A 15,343-nucleotide genomic window follows, 5' to 3' on the forward strand; every position below is an offset into this window, starting at 1 on the left:
TAAAAATTGCACATCCGGCCAAATAAATAAATAAACAAATAAAACCGGGAGGCCACAAATAAATGAAGTTATGTATAAGAAAGAGAGAAAAAAAAATATATATATATACACACCATGGATGTTTGATCCCAAATCAACTTGTGAGTTTCCAAGTGAAGAAGGACAGTTCCTATCCATGGCCATGATCCTCCTTATTACAGTGCATTTAGAGAAGACAACCCCGTGTTCTTGTCCAACTGCAAAAGGGATAGAGCCACCTCTGATGCCACTCACATTAATATTGGATAAAGTAGCAATGTAGTATGTCAAAGCATTTATCTTTTTTTTTTTTTTAATACAAAGCAGCTTTCTTTTTTAACTAAGCCTGACACCCTCAGGGAATAAAGTGGGCAGGCAGGTCATGAGCTGCCTTTAACCTAAGAAGTGAAATCTGTCTTCACCTCACCTTCATTGGTCAGATCGATTTGGCAGGCTCCACATGGCTTCACAGGAAATGTTTGCCATCTAATGATATGACTAAAAACGGAGATGTAAACCCTGGTAAATAATGCTAAAAATACCCCATGACACCATTCTCCGTGAGGTAGTGTGCTGTGTGCAGGTAGCGTGTAAGAGCCGTAAAAGTATAAAAGGCAATTAACGCAGCACAAGCTCTTCCGGAAACAAAATTTGAGAGAAGTTATGGACTGAGAAGTACATGAGGTCAGGATGAAAGCTAAGATGTGATGACATAACTGTGTATTTATAACTCTGTGTGCACTTGAGTACCTATATACTAACCACCTCGAAGTCTCAGGGAAGATTTTAGGGAAGGTTACTCTTATGAGATAATTTTAGAATTGTATGTAAGAACTCAGCATGGGGTATTTGAAAGGGAAGAAGCCTTTTCCACATGGGAAGGGGAGGTGGCAAAGAGTTGATTTTGGCTGCAACATGTGGTAAATGGGGTAATGGACAGGAGACTTTGGCCACATACCAAAGATAAGTGATGGTAAGCATCATGCAATGGAGCTCCCTCTCATCCAGCATCTCCTCTTACAACATAAAGCCATTCAGGAAAATACAGTCTTTTTTTAAGTAATAGCTTCCAGGTCATTTATATACACATCAGTGTCCAGTATTGATAGATATATGACCTTAGGCTAGTTAAATATCTGCTCTGAGCTTTATGCTTCCATCTTGAGTGCTAGAAATATTAAAATACCTTGTTAATGGTGATGAAAGGAGGATTGTGTGAAAATATAAAATTATTTCTCGCCGAAGTCGGTTTGGCTCAGTGGTAGAGCGTCGGTCTGTGGACTGAAAGGTCCCAGGTTCAATTCTGGCCAAGGGCATGTACATTGGTTGCGGGCACATCCCCGGTAGGGGATGTGCAAGAGGCAGCTGGTCGATGTTTCTCTCTCATTGACTTTTCTAGCTCTCTATCTCTCACCCTTCCTCTCTGTAAAAAATCAATAAAATATATTTAAAAAAATAAAAATAAAATTATTTCTATTGTGTCTTCCATGTAATAAGCATTTCATAAATGATAGCTAAAATCATTGATGCAAGGAGAAACATATACTTTGCTACCACATACAGTACTGTACTTTATTAATGTAAATACTATCTAATTTTTTATGGCTAATTATAAAAATGTGGGTCTTCTATTGAAGTTTTACAGTACTGTCCTACAATGTTTTTATATCATTATTCCACTTGCTCTTTTCCTCTCTTTATTTGAGTGAATGAGTGGAGGGCAAGATTTATATTGACCAGTTTTTTTAATGGTAAGTTAAAACATGAGACTTTCATTGCAATGATTCCATTCATTTTATTAAAAAAATAAAGTCAGCCAGTAAAGCACAATAAGTCATAGCTATAGGCATGTATACAAAGGTAATATTTAGGAAAATGGGGTCTCTCCTTTTGCAATGCATTTGGTATGTTTTATTGGGCCACTTATATTCCCAGTTTTGAATTACTGCAGGAACCCATCAGTGGGGATGTCTGCCTCTTTCTAGCTACCTATGCAAAGTGCAGATCAGCGTGCAGAGAGAGAGAGAGCTGCAGTCATGAGTACTAACCCAAACAGCTGGGCTTACTGGAACTAACCTGAAGGTCAGAGAGAATTCAGATAGTAGAGCACACTGACATTTACTGATACCAGTCTATGCACTTCCTGCTTGAATTGAACTTGGGAGGGGTGGGGGAAAGACAATAAAGCTTTATCAGTACTAATATATATATAGCCTGTGGATCCTAAAAAACTAAGTAACTTTCCTGGTTTTGTGCAATAACCAGCAATGTTAAATTCAGCTTCCAGGGCCCTTCCTCTTTCTACTCCAGCAAAGCTCCCATTTTCTGGCCTCCAAAATATCTTTCTCTCAAACTCTTGCCTGTGCAAAATATTATTTATTTAAAGATATTTTTTTAAAATTAAAATGGAACACAATACACAAGAAAGGATGTAAGTCACTAGGAAGCTTATGCACTTTCAAGTCTAAGTGTGAAATAATAGGTCAGATCTACTTGCATGATGGGGATCCATAGTGTTCTTGGGTAAGAGGGCCTTGTGAACATCCGGGGTTGGCAGAGAGCAGAAATAGAAGCTGTTCATCTTAAAGCATATGCTTCCAAGTTTCTCTTCAATAATTTGCATTTTTGACTTTGATAGCACTGAAAGTCTATGACCTTGCGCCTACCCAGTCCTAATCACTTGGGTACCTTTTCATTTTCTGGTCCATATACATGAGCCTGGGGAAATTAAAATAGCAACTTAAATTATTTTAATTTACTCTAGCCCTTGCAGTGAGTCCCTGTTTCATTCTGATATATACCCAGGTTTTGACTCCTTTACCTTGAACTAGACTTCAGGATAGATTTCTAGTTCTACAGTTTTCTCAATGCATGTTCTCACTGTGTAAATATACACTCACCATGTAAATAGTTTTAAGTTGATCCTTGCTTTCATTTCTAGCCCCCTAAATTGAAAAACTATATCACTGAGAATAAAATCAGACAGAGCTCCTGCCTGTTTATACAATGCCTTCAATGCATCAAACTCTTCCCCGTCAGTAGTTAAAGATCCCACGACACATAAAGAAATCATCTGATGCAGGGTTTCTGTTCCAACTATCTTCTCTAAATAGCATATTGCTTGCTCTCTCTTAACACACACACATATAGACATCAAAGAAGACAGTCAAATGTATTATGTTCAGAAAATTGCAGTCAGATTGTCAAAGATGTCACAGATCTATAAAAATCAGATCTAAAATATAAATCATAAGTAATCCCCTGACTAATCTCTGGTGTCCTGGTGTCCCCTGGGGCCCAACCCTGTTCTTATTGATACCTAGTGATGGCTGAATATAGCCTGCTTAGGTATCTTTTTTTTATTTCTAAAAATCATAGAAAGTTTTACAGAAAACTTTGATCCAATAGTCAAGGATTTTATTTATGAACCTCATGATTACAAAAAAAAATGGCTGTCAATGCTGGCTAACTTCAAATCATTGACTTAGATTTTGTCCAATAGTTTTACTTTTCTCTGATCCAAGCAAACATTTAAAATTATTGGCTTCAATGCACATTTTCCTCCTTCCTACCACCCATCTACTATACTTCTACTTTCCTCTCTGTGTGTGTATGTGTTCATGTGTGTGTGTGTGTGTGCATATATATATATATATAATATTTTCATAACAAGCAAGAAATGTGAAAATATCATTAATGGCACATGACTCCTTTAAAACAAAACAAAACTGTGGACAACTTTTTCCCAGTATTGTCAGAAATTCTTATTCAGCTAAACATGTTAATGCAGTTGTAAATGTCCATGGCATTTAAAACACATTTAGTTTCCAAAACCATATTGTGAGTTCCATTGCAAACTTTACCCAGATGCCATTGTAAATATTCTGTTGAAGAAAGTTTGCTCATGAAGACATCTGTTAAAATGGTGAGAAAAATTTAGAAATAACTTTAGAATTTTCCAAATAAAGCCTTTTCTTGGCATTCTTCTGAGCAAATGTTGCCACAAAACACACTAAGAAAACACTGGTATAAGCATTCTAATATAAAAAGTCCAGCAGTCTATAAAGTTTTGCGATTACCTTGTGGATATCAGATGCCACCAAGTTAAATTTAAGTGACTGCATTTTGGAAGACTGCCTAAGTCCATTTAGGTGATATAATAAAATATAATGGCCAGGGTGGCTTGTGAACAACAGTTCTGGAAGCTGAGAAGTCTAAGATCAAGTTGTGGGCATATTATATACCTAGGGAGATTCCAATACCTACTTTAAAGACAACTATCTTCCCCTGTCTTCTCATGACAGAAGAGGCCAGGGAACATCCTGGTGTCTATTTGATATGGGCACTAATCCCATTTATAAAGGTTCTACCCACATGACCTAATCCTCTCCCACAGGCCCCAGGACCAAATACCATCACTTCGGAGATTAACTTTCAGTGTATGACTTTCCAGGGGGACAAAAACATTAAATTCATAGCAAATACCTGTGGAAGGTGCTTTGGTAAATATATTTTTTCATGACAAAGTTTATTCTAGTGCTTTATTATATCACATTGCAAATAGCTTGCAATAGTCAGATCTAGCACATTTAGCATCTCAATTTGTAACTAACTACCTTTCAGGTCTTATAATCTCTTAACCTCTTTGATTCCTGATATTCTCTTTGACAAATGTGTGTGTGTGTGTGTGTGTGTGTGTGTGTGTGTGTGTGTGTGCTTGAGTGGTGGGAACATGGTTGCCTTACGCTTACTCCTTTCCTTTCTTTGGCATCTCTTTGTCAATCTACACTAGGGGTGTCGAACTCAATCAGAGAAGGGGCCAAAATCTAAAATCCAGCCTAAATCGCGGGCTGAATGGTTTACTGAACAGTCATAAACTGACAATGTCATAAACTGACAGCGGAGTGCAGTGATGACAGCGCGGTGCGGGCCACATTGCAAGGCCTGGCGGGCTGGATTTGGCCCGCGGGCCTTGTGTTTGACACATGTGATCTACACAATTCTTTCCTGGGGAAAAGAAAAGAGACACTTGGCATGTGAAACCTACCCCCAAATCCTCATTTCTCTTGAGAGCTGGATCAAAATCAGACAACATATGCTCTGCTCTGCTTTCTGCAATGCGGGCAATGGTTATGGCCCATGGCATGGGTAAGTCTAATTCTGGGGCTCAGTTTCATGAAACCCAAATGTGCACAGATATGAGCCTTATTCTTCAATAATCACAGTTTTTAGTTATAAAGTTGATATTTTCCTAGTTTTAATCTGCTAATCTGCATCTCTCAATCAGCATAGAATTTAGAAAGGGAAGATGGTGCTATTTATCAGACCTTCTTTAACACCCATAAGTGGTATAGAATATAGTATTAGTTGCTTTTTGAGATTATTATAAACTAGAGGCCCAGTGCATGAAATTTGTGCATGGGGCTGGGGCAAAGGGGTCTGCACCCTCTCCAATCTGGGACCTCTCAGCCCAGTCTGCACCCTCTCCAATCTGGGACCCCTTGAGGGATGTTAAACTGCCCATTGAGACCTGATGGCACTGGGATTTTGCCCTTGGCAATTTAATTATGATGTGTCTTGGTGTGGTCCTCTTTGGATTCCTCTTGTTTGGGGTTCTCTGCACTTCCTGGACTTGTAAGTCTATTTTTTTTCACCAGGTAAGGAAAGTTTTCTGTCATTATTTCTTCTAGTAGGTTTTCAATATTTTGCTCTCTCTCTTCTTCTTGCACCCCAAAAATTCAGATGTTTGTGCTCTTAAAGTGGTCCCAGAGGCTCCTTGCACTATCTTCATATTTTTGGATTCTTTTTTCTTTTTGTTTTGCTGGTTGGATGTATTTTTTCCCCTCATAGTTCAGATCTTTGGTTTGATTCTTGGGATATGTTGATCTAAAGTTGAGTTTCTATATATTCATTTCAGACAGTGTATGCTTAATTTTTGACTGGTCCTTTTCCATTTCTATTTTTATTTTTGGCATTTTCATTAAGGTCCTTGAAGGTCTCATCAAGTTTCTCAGCAGTTTTTAGAAGATTCTTGAGTAACATTATAATAGTGGTTTTGAACTCTATGTTGTCCATAGTTTGCTTTCCTCCATTTCTTTCATTCATGACATGTTTCTTTGTCTCTGCATTTTGGCTGCTTCCCTGTGTTGATGGAGTGTCTTTGTGTGGTAGGTGATCTAAAGGGGCCAGTAGCTGAGCCTCTCAAATCACCTGAGGTGGACACTTTTGGTACCGTACATCCCTTAGTGGTCTGAGTGCAAAGTCTTGGTGTAGTTAAGTTTTAATTGCTCTTGGTACACTGGGAGGAATTGACCTCCAGGCCAACTGGCTGTGAGGACTCGCTGTGTTTATAATGGAAGATCTGCTGTGCGGGAGACAGGCTTATGGTGCAGGACTTGTTTCAGTGGGGCTTTGGTGCTCACTGAGTCTGCCTCTTGAATATGTCACTTACGGATGTGAGGAGTTGAAATATGGTATCTCACACTGACCACCAGGTACACTGGCTTCTGGATCTCCAATGTGGTGCAGATCAGCTACTGCCTGAGGCCACCCTGCAGGAACTATAGCAAGAGCTAAAGTTTTATCCTCTTTGCTTGGAGTTTGGAGTTTTTGGAGCTGTCTGAACAGGGTTGCAAGTTTGCTAGGTTAAGCTGTGATATAGAAGGCCATTCATATGCAAAAGCCACTGCTTGGAGCTTGGTGAGTTTGTAGGTTTTGTGGGGCGGGGTCTCAGGGTATCACCAGGCTATGGTGTAGCAAACAGCGGTGGCTGCCAGCCAGCCATCCCCGCACCTGAGACCACCTCCCCTTGCCCTGCGCCCCAGTGCAACAAGCAATTATTCCTGCTGCAACTCTGCAAGCAAGCCATCTCACTTTCCGACCTGATGGCAAACAGTTCAGCTTCTCCCCATAAGAGTTTGGGTCCTCTGCGTCTCCTCAGAAACTGGATTTCAGAGAAATATGGAGCTTGTCTCCCTTTGGGTTGAAGAAACCAAGCCCGCTGCGAGCTTGTTCTGCGCGTACTTATGGACCTCAGCTATTCAGCGATTGTGCTCTGAATCCTCTTTCCTCTTTCCTTCTAGTTGTAGAACTTCCACTCATCCAGCTTTCCCATGGTTCTGGGTGACAGACATTTTGTCTTTTAGTTGTAGTTTTGAAATTGTTGTGCAAGGCAGCAGTTTAGGTGTTTACCTACGTCACCATCTTGGATCTTCCTCAGACCCACCTATTTTAGAGTTTTATTTCATATTCAAGGAAGCATGCATCTTTAGGGTTCTGTTGATCACTCTGGGTTTTTAAATTTTAGAACTTGTAATTAGTGAGTACAGTTGGATAGAATATGGTATTACATACCTTAATCATAAATTCAAAAAAAAGTAAACAGGCAACTGAATTTATTCATGAAATTAACAATTAGTCTGTGTATTTATGTCATTCCTAAAGTGTGAGATAATGTAAAAATAATGTATTTTTTTAAATTACAGCTTGCTGAAAACCAAGACCTCTGTTGCTAGAAGGTTTAAATCATTGCAGTAAATATGCTATTACTCTTCTGCGGCTAGGAGTGGGTCAGATATCACAGAAGGGACAGGCTTGCACTCAATGCCCACTCTTAGAGTGTATTAATTAGCTAAAATGTTTAACACTAAAAACTAGAAATTATAAATGAAAACATGTATATGTCTAGATTTCTTCCACCCTCTTTCCGTACATCTTCAGTAATCTGCTGTTAGACAGGTGAGTTTTTCTTTCCTGGTTTCCATGGTACACGTTCAAACTCAGCAATGCAGTTCATTTCCAAGAGTATGGTTTCCAAGGTAACTAGATGGCAAACAAAACCAAAAATCTTCCCAATATCAAAATTTATTTAGGAAATGAACATATTAGTTCTAAATTTTTGGCAAGAGTGTTTAAGGAAAATGTAGAGATTAAAATAGAACCTTTTCCAAGATACTTTAAATTTAAGAGACAAATGCTTAATTTTAAAGTCGTTTAACATCTCCAAATATCCATGAAGCTAATGAAATAAAAGCATTCATGAAAATTTTCTTAGTCTTGAACTCTGTTTTTATTTGATACAATGACATTTTGAAGGACATGAAAAAAATCAATATATATTCAGGATTTTATTTAAAACGTGAGACTAAAAATATAGTGAATTGTTATCATTTAATGAGAAAAAATGTCTATTTTTACACATGATAAATTCAAGATGAATAACTAGAAATATATAAAATATAAGTTACATGTAACATATATAATTTTAAAATTAGCAAATCAATGGGATTGGTTAATATAGCTCTAGTGTTTTCTAAAATGTTAAAAAAAAACTACTATTCATTACATTAATATTTTTATTCCACAAACAATTTATGCATATACAAAAAGGATAATAAGTCATTATAAATTGAGGTTACTTTAAGAAAATAAGAGATTTTGAAATCATTTGTTTACCAGAAAATAATTGCTGCATGCAGTAAATTATAAAAATACTTCCCAGGGTCAAAGGGTATAGAGGGATGAATGGTGATGGAATTTTTTTTATTGTTTAAAGTATTACAAATAGTAATACATTTGTCTCTCCCCCCCTCCCCCCATTAACCTTCCCCTGGCCTCCCTCACCCCGCTGCACATGCCCTCCTCACCCCTCTAGTATCTGTGTCAATTGGTTATGTTTACTTGCATGCATACAAGTCTTTTGGCTGATCACTTACCACCCCTTCCCAACCCTCCCCTGCCTTCCCACTGAAGTTTGTCAGTCTGTTCGATGCTTCTCTATCTCTGTATCTATTTTTGTTAATCAGTTCATGATGTTTATTATATTCCACAAATGAGTAAGATCATGTGGTATTTTTCTTTCTATGACTGCCTTATTTTTCTTAGCTTAATGCTCTTTAGGTCTATCCATGTTGTTGCAAATAATAATAATTCATTCTTTTTCACAGCAGCATAGTATTCCATTGTGTAGATGTACCACAGTTTTCTAATCCACTCATCTGCTGATGAGCACTTAGGCTGTTTCCAAATCTTACCTACTGTAAATTGTGCTTCTATGAACATAGGGGTGTATAAATCCTTTCTGATTGATGTTTCTATTTTCTTGGGGTATGTTCCGAGATGTGAGATTACTGGGTCAAATGGAATTTTTTTTTAAGAATAAAAATAGTTTGCAAAAAAAAATTATATATATATATATATATATATATATATATATATATATATATATATATATATATTTCTCCTCTTTCATCCATGCCCTTGCAATGTGTTTTTATTGAACCTTTTATAAAATGTAAAACTTTATTCCTCCAATCTTTGAATATGGATTGGTCCTGTGACTTGCTTTGGTCAATGATACATTTGTAAATCTGACAAAAGCAGAGACATGGAACACTTTTCTCACTGGCACGTGCCATATTTTTCTAAACTTAAATCCTTCAGCCCATGTACAAAGCCTAAGCTAACCTGCTTGGGAATGAATGGCCATGCAAAACAGAGACAGGCATATAGCTCATAGTTCCAACAGTCCCAGCCGCTGACCACAAACACAGGAGTGAATCCCAGTCAGCTCAGTTAAGTCTTTTCCAGACTAGTTCTCAGTTAGATTCAGACCAAATTCATGACCCACAAAACCATATAAACAGTGTTTTAAGCCACTGAAGTTAAGGGTGTTTTGTTACACAGCAAAAGCTAACTTAAGCACTATGTTTTTTCCTACATTTTAAAATATAGATATTGCGAAAGATCTAATGTGACAGAATGTGCCCATCAAGAAAAAAAAAAATCTCTATCTTTAAATATCTTTGGAAGAGGAAGATGTGTTTGCTCTGAATTTAAGAACTAGCATTAAGAGATTTCAGTGTGAAAGCACATTTTAAAAAACATATTTCTCAAGTTCTAATTAAAAACAAAGTAACTGTTTTAGGTCACCTTGACTTGTAAAATTATCAACTATTCATAATTTCCATGATTGAAACTTGTCATTGTTATAGGAATTATTGGAAATTAACCACATATTTTACTAGCATGAAATAAGTTTTGAAAGTTTATAACTCATTATGTAACATCAAAACTTATGTGAGGGTAAATTTTATCCAGAGATAAAAATTATGATAATTAACAAAATTATGTGTTAACTTTCTTTCCTGGATCGGCTTTTAATTAATCTCATAAATCAATACTAAAAAAAAAACAAAAACACGAAGTCCATATTTTTTTATATACCAAATCAAATAATAAAGACATCTCAAGAATAAAAAGGATATATACATTTTGTTTTTTTCTTTTTTGTTTATTGCTGACACTATTACAGATGTCTACACCCCCCCACTTCCCCCACCCCCGCTTTGCCCACCTCCACCCAGTGCTCTCCACTTCTGGCCTTCACCACACTGTTGTCTGTGGCCATGGGTATGTATAAATATTCATAGGCAAATCACTTCACCTCCTTTCATCCAGTCTACTTTCTCCTCCCATCTCCTGCTATCTGTCAGTCCAAGTATCCATGCCTCTGGTTCTAGTTGTTCTTTAGTTTATTTTGTTCATTAGATGCCACATATAAAATGAGATCATATGGTATGTATCTTTCTCTTACTGGCTTATTTCTCTTAACATAATACTATCCAGTTCCATCCATGCTGTTACAAAATATATGTGTTTATTCATTTTATAGTGACCAAGTGTCAGTATTCCCAAATGATACTGAACAGTGATTTTCTACTGCCTACTCACCACATCCCTTAATGCATATATGGTTATTTTAGCAATACTATTTTGTAGTCCCCACAATTTTCAGTTTCTGACTGATAGTATTAATAACTGCAGTCTGTTTTATGCCTTCCGGAGATCTCTGTGTAACAATTGGCACCAGTGACACCCCTTGCCTTCATTCCCATTGTATTGTTTCTTCTCTATTATGTATGACCTTGGTTTTACTTTTAGTTGTTATAACTCTACTTTCAAATTAAGTGGTGAGATTTTTAGTCAGGCAGAAACTACATACAATAGTTTCTACAATACCCATTTTTTTCCTTGTTCATTTCTTTAAAGAAAACAACTTGACTTTTAGCAGCACACCTGTCCAATTACATAGAGATTATACTTTTCAACATTGCATGCGCTAGGTACAGTGAAACAAAATCCTTGTTAATAGAGGTGATGTATGAAGATTTCATAACTTTTTTTGAAGGGTATTTCTTACAATCTATTTTCTTTCTTTCAACTTAGAAGGAAACAGAATGCAGAAAAGTTTGAATCCTATTTTATCAAGTTGACAAATATAGTAATACAGAATGAAATTGTGTCATGGATGATATTGTAGAGAGAGATATCCTACTGCACAAGTCTACACTGGACCATTATATGAAAGAAAAAAATTACTTTAGCCTTGTACCTTGGGGTACCATTTCCCATAGAATTACAGTTTATATCTTAAGTAATAAAGAAACTTAGAACTGAGAGTGGAGTATTTGAAAAAATGTAAAATATTTTGAAAGGTGGAATTTTAATGTCAGGCCAACACACTTAAAACTGCTACTTGTTATATTTTAGAAAGTAGACCACTGAGCCAGCACTTCTTAAGAAAATGGTTGAAAAAATTAATAATGTTAATTAATGTTGACTGTTAGTTTTAGCAACATTGTATGCAAGAGAGGAAGATAGGTAATATTGGACAAATGCAAGCCTGAACACATTGTTCTCCAATGTACACTCTCGCTCATGCAAGCTCCCAATATAGATTTTTTGAGTCACTAATGAAGAAACACGTTTGTTGTACCACATGTCAAAGTAAAAAAAGCTACCACCTTTATAAAGCACCCTCCATTAAGAAGTCTTGATTATCCAAAGAAAGCTAGCTCAGTGTCAAAAATATTGTCATTTGTTCAGAACCAAGAACAAGTGAGTCTCTCTGTCCAATTACACATCAATTAATCAGAAGAATCTGCCAGCTTTATCTTTAAACTATTCATTATTGGCCATTTTTCCTCAATTTCATAGGTTTTGGCAGTAGATTTCATTAAGCCAAAAATAGAGTTAATGAAGAAAGAAAGCAACTCATCAGAAAGTATGTAAATAAATAGAGAAAATATATAAAATAATCTTCAGAAATAGCAAACATGAAAATGTTGGAAAGAATCTCATACCTTGAATTGCTAACTGCTATATGAAACTTTCATGATTCAATGATGCAAACTGTCTACAACAACCAATAAACCAGTGTAAACAAATGGAATATTAGGAAATTAAAAAAAAAATCCATAAAAAAAACAATAATAATTAACCAAAGAAGTAAAAAATGGAAAAGCTAAAGGCTATGAAAGTGAATTAAATAGAAAATTAAAAAAATAAAATAGTCATTAAAATTACAAACGGATTGGTACTTTACAATAAATGTAGAGGACTAAAGTTGGCAGATTAAAAAAAAAATAAATCCCAGATATCTTGAATTACATGAGATATATTGTGAAAATTAAGAAATAGCAAGATAAAAATAAATAATAGTAATAAGGATAATTATAACAACAATAAATATGTAAACCCTAACCAAATTAAGCAGTTAGCTATGTTATAAATACCATAACAAAGGCAGATGGTATTTATAACAAAGAGCATTCTAAAAATCAGAAAGTGATATTTAATAATGATATATATCATTGTGGAGTGTATATATATAGCAATACTATAAATATGCACATTATAATATGCCTTTAAAGTTTAAAGCAAAAGTTAGCCTAAGAACTCAGAGCAGAAATTGACAGCTCTGCCCATTTTGAAAGGTTCTGACACATCTTTCTAAATATCTGATTAAAAGAATCACCTCATAACAAGAAAATGGAAATTCTTTTCAAATACACACATATTATTTACCAAAATTGACTCATGTTTGGCATCCTTATCAAAGGATGGACATTATTTAGAGAGCATTCAATAGCCAGAAAGGAATCAAGCACTCAGTGCAGCAAAAGTAAATCAATGACAATCGGAGTAAAATCAACAAAATGATAATCTCTTACCCCTTGGAAAATAGTAACATAATTAGCAAACCAGGAACCAGAATACATTACATTGAAAATATCAAAATTATATTTAAAATATCAATGGGAATATTCTGAACTGAATAGTATTGAAGGTAGGGGGGAGAATCAAAACTTGTGGGTAGAGATACAGCCTACAGTATTACCTTAGAGCCGTGGTTGGCAAACACACGGCTCTTTGGCCCCTTGAGTGTGGCTCTTCCACAAAATACCATGGCCTGGGCCAGTCTATTTTGAAGAAGTGGCATTAGAAGAAGTTTAAGTTTAAAAAAAGTTGTCTCTCAAAAGAAATTTCAATAGCTGTACTGTTGATATTTGGCTCTGTTCACTAATGAGTTTGTCAACCACTGCCTTAGAGTTTTAAACTAATTGGCTAGAAGAGACAGTCTGGAAATCAGTTATCTGAATTTTTGCTTGAAAGAACTAGAAAAATAAAATGAAGGGAAAAATGAAGAGAAATGAAATTAATGGGTAGAAATTAAACATGAAACATATAAATTCAATTGTTATAAATAGATTGTACAAATAATAAAATGATCAAAACTAAATATTAGTTTTCTGTAATAATTAATACATTTATAAAATCTAACAAGAGTAATCAAGGAATAAAATTGGAAAAATGCAAATTACCCATATCAGTAGGCAAAAAAACAACAGGGAGATCAAAGTTTCAGTTGTGTGAAGAAGTATAAGTAATACTCAGAGGAAACAAAATGATGCACAGGAGTTTTAATCAATGTTTAGCCCTAATAATACAAGGAGATCAATGAAAAATCTATGAGGGAATGGGAAATTTAGGGGCTAATCAATACAAGTGTAGAAATGAGATAAATTATTTATGATTAGAGAAACCGCTATTAAGAAAATTAAGGATAATTACATCATAGGATGTTGAGTGCTCTTATAGAAGAATGAACATGGTGCTCTGTGGGAGGACAGGAAATGGCATCTGAGACCAGCTGGAGTGTTTCTTGTGCTATGAGACAACCTCTCTCCTCTGTAAGCTCCTATCATCTTAATTTGAAAATCTCATGGTTCTGCCAGTCATTCATTTACAAATTTGATATCTAAGTTCCATAAGAATGATCCTGTTTTTTTCTTAAGTTTGCTATTTCATTCCCAGCACATAACACAAAATAAAATATTAATAATTACTTATTATTGAATGACTACTAGTATATACTCTAAACTCTGGAGAGTATGATAATGACTAATCTTTATTTCAATTCTGTAACTGCCTAGTGATCAGCAAAATTAATATAGGTAATAGATATTATTTAAGTAAATAAATGAATAAATTAATGGTTCAGAACATTCATTTCTCTGTATGGTAAATTTGTCATTAAATAAAACTTTGAAAAAAGAATAAGATTTTAAATATTAAAAGAAACATGTTATTAAATTTCAGGTTTTGGAGACATTACATATTTCACCTGAAGATTTCCTTAAAGGTGCAGTGTGTATTGCACACTTGTTTAGACATTGGCTCTGTTCATTTATGGAAGTTAAACTATTATGGGTTTACTAGTGTTTCAAAATTTGGAACTAAATTCAACTATTTAGTTTTTCAAAATGGAGGACAAGATATATTCACAAATAAGTGATGAAAAATATATCATTACTTCTTTTTCAATTTGCATTCATAGTTATAAAATGTGCTTTTATACTTAATTTTCATACCAATACAAATGTTTTTTACTATAAAAGTAATGCATATTTATTATAGAAATTATAGGAATAGATAATTTGCTTTACATAATTTTATCGATTTGAGGCACAAATGTGATTTTATGGGGTATTTTTTTTTTTTTGCAGAAAAATATAATATGTACCTTGCTTTTTATGATTCACCAATACTTAACTGGCATTTCCCTACTATTTTATTTTTTAAATATACTTTTATTGATTTGAGAGAGGAAAGAAAAAGGATAGAGAGATAGAAACATCAATAAAAAGACAGAATCATTGATTGGCTGACTCCTACACACCTCACACCGAGGAACAAGCCCGCAACTCGAGCATGTGCCCTTACCAATCAAACCATGACCTCCTGGTTCATAGGTCAATGCTCAACCACTGAGCCATGCAGGCCTACCTTTTAAGTATTTTAAATATTTGTCTAGAATATAGTGAGGTGGGTTTTTTTTGTTTGTTTGTTTGATGTTTGTTTCTAATCATTAAACATGTGTCCATCCTTGTAATTCTATCTTTGTTTCTGTAGTAATTTTATTAAAGGTAATTTAGGAAAGTATGATTACAGGGTACAAGAATCAGAACAAATGGTTTGATAG

This window comes from Pipistrellus hanaki, assembly GCF_964339955.1.
Source record: "Pipistrellus hanaki genome assembly, chromosome: 1".
Lineage (NCBI taxonomy): Eukaryota > Metazoa > Chordata > Mammalia > Chiroptera > Vespertilionidae > Pipistrellus > Pipistrellus hanaki.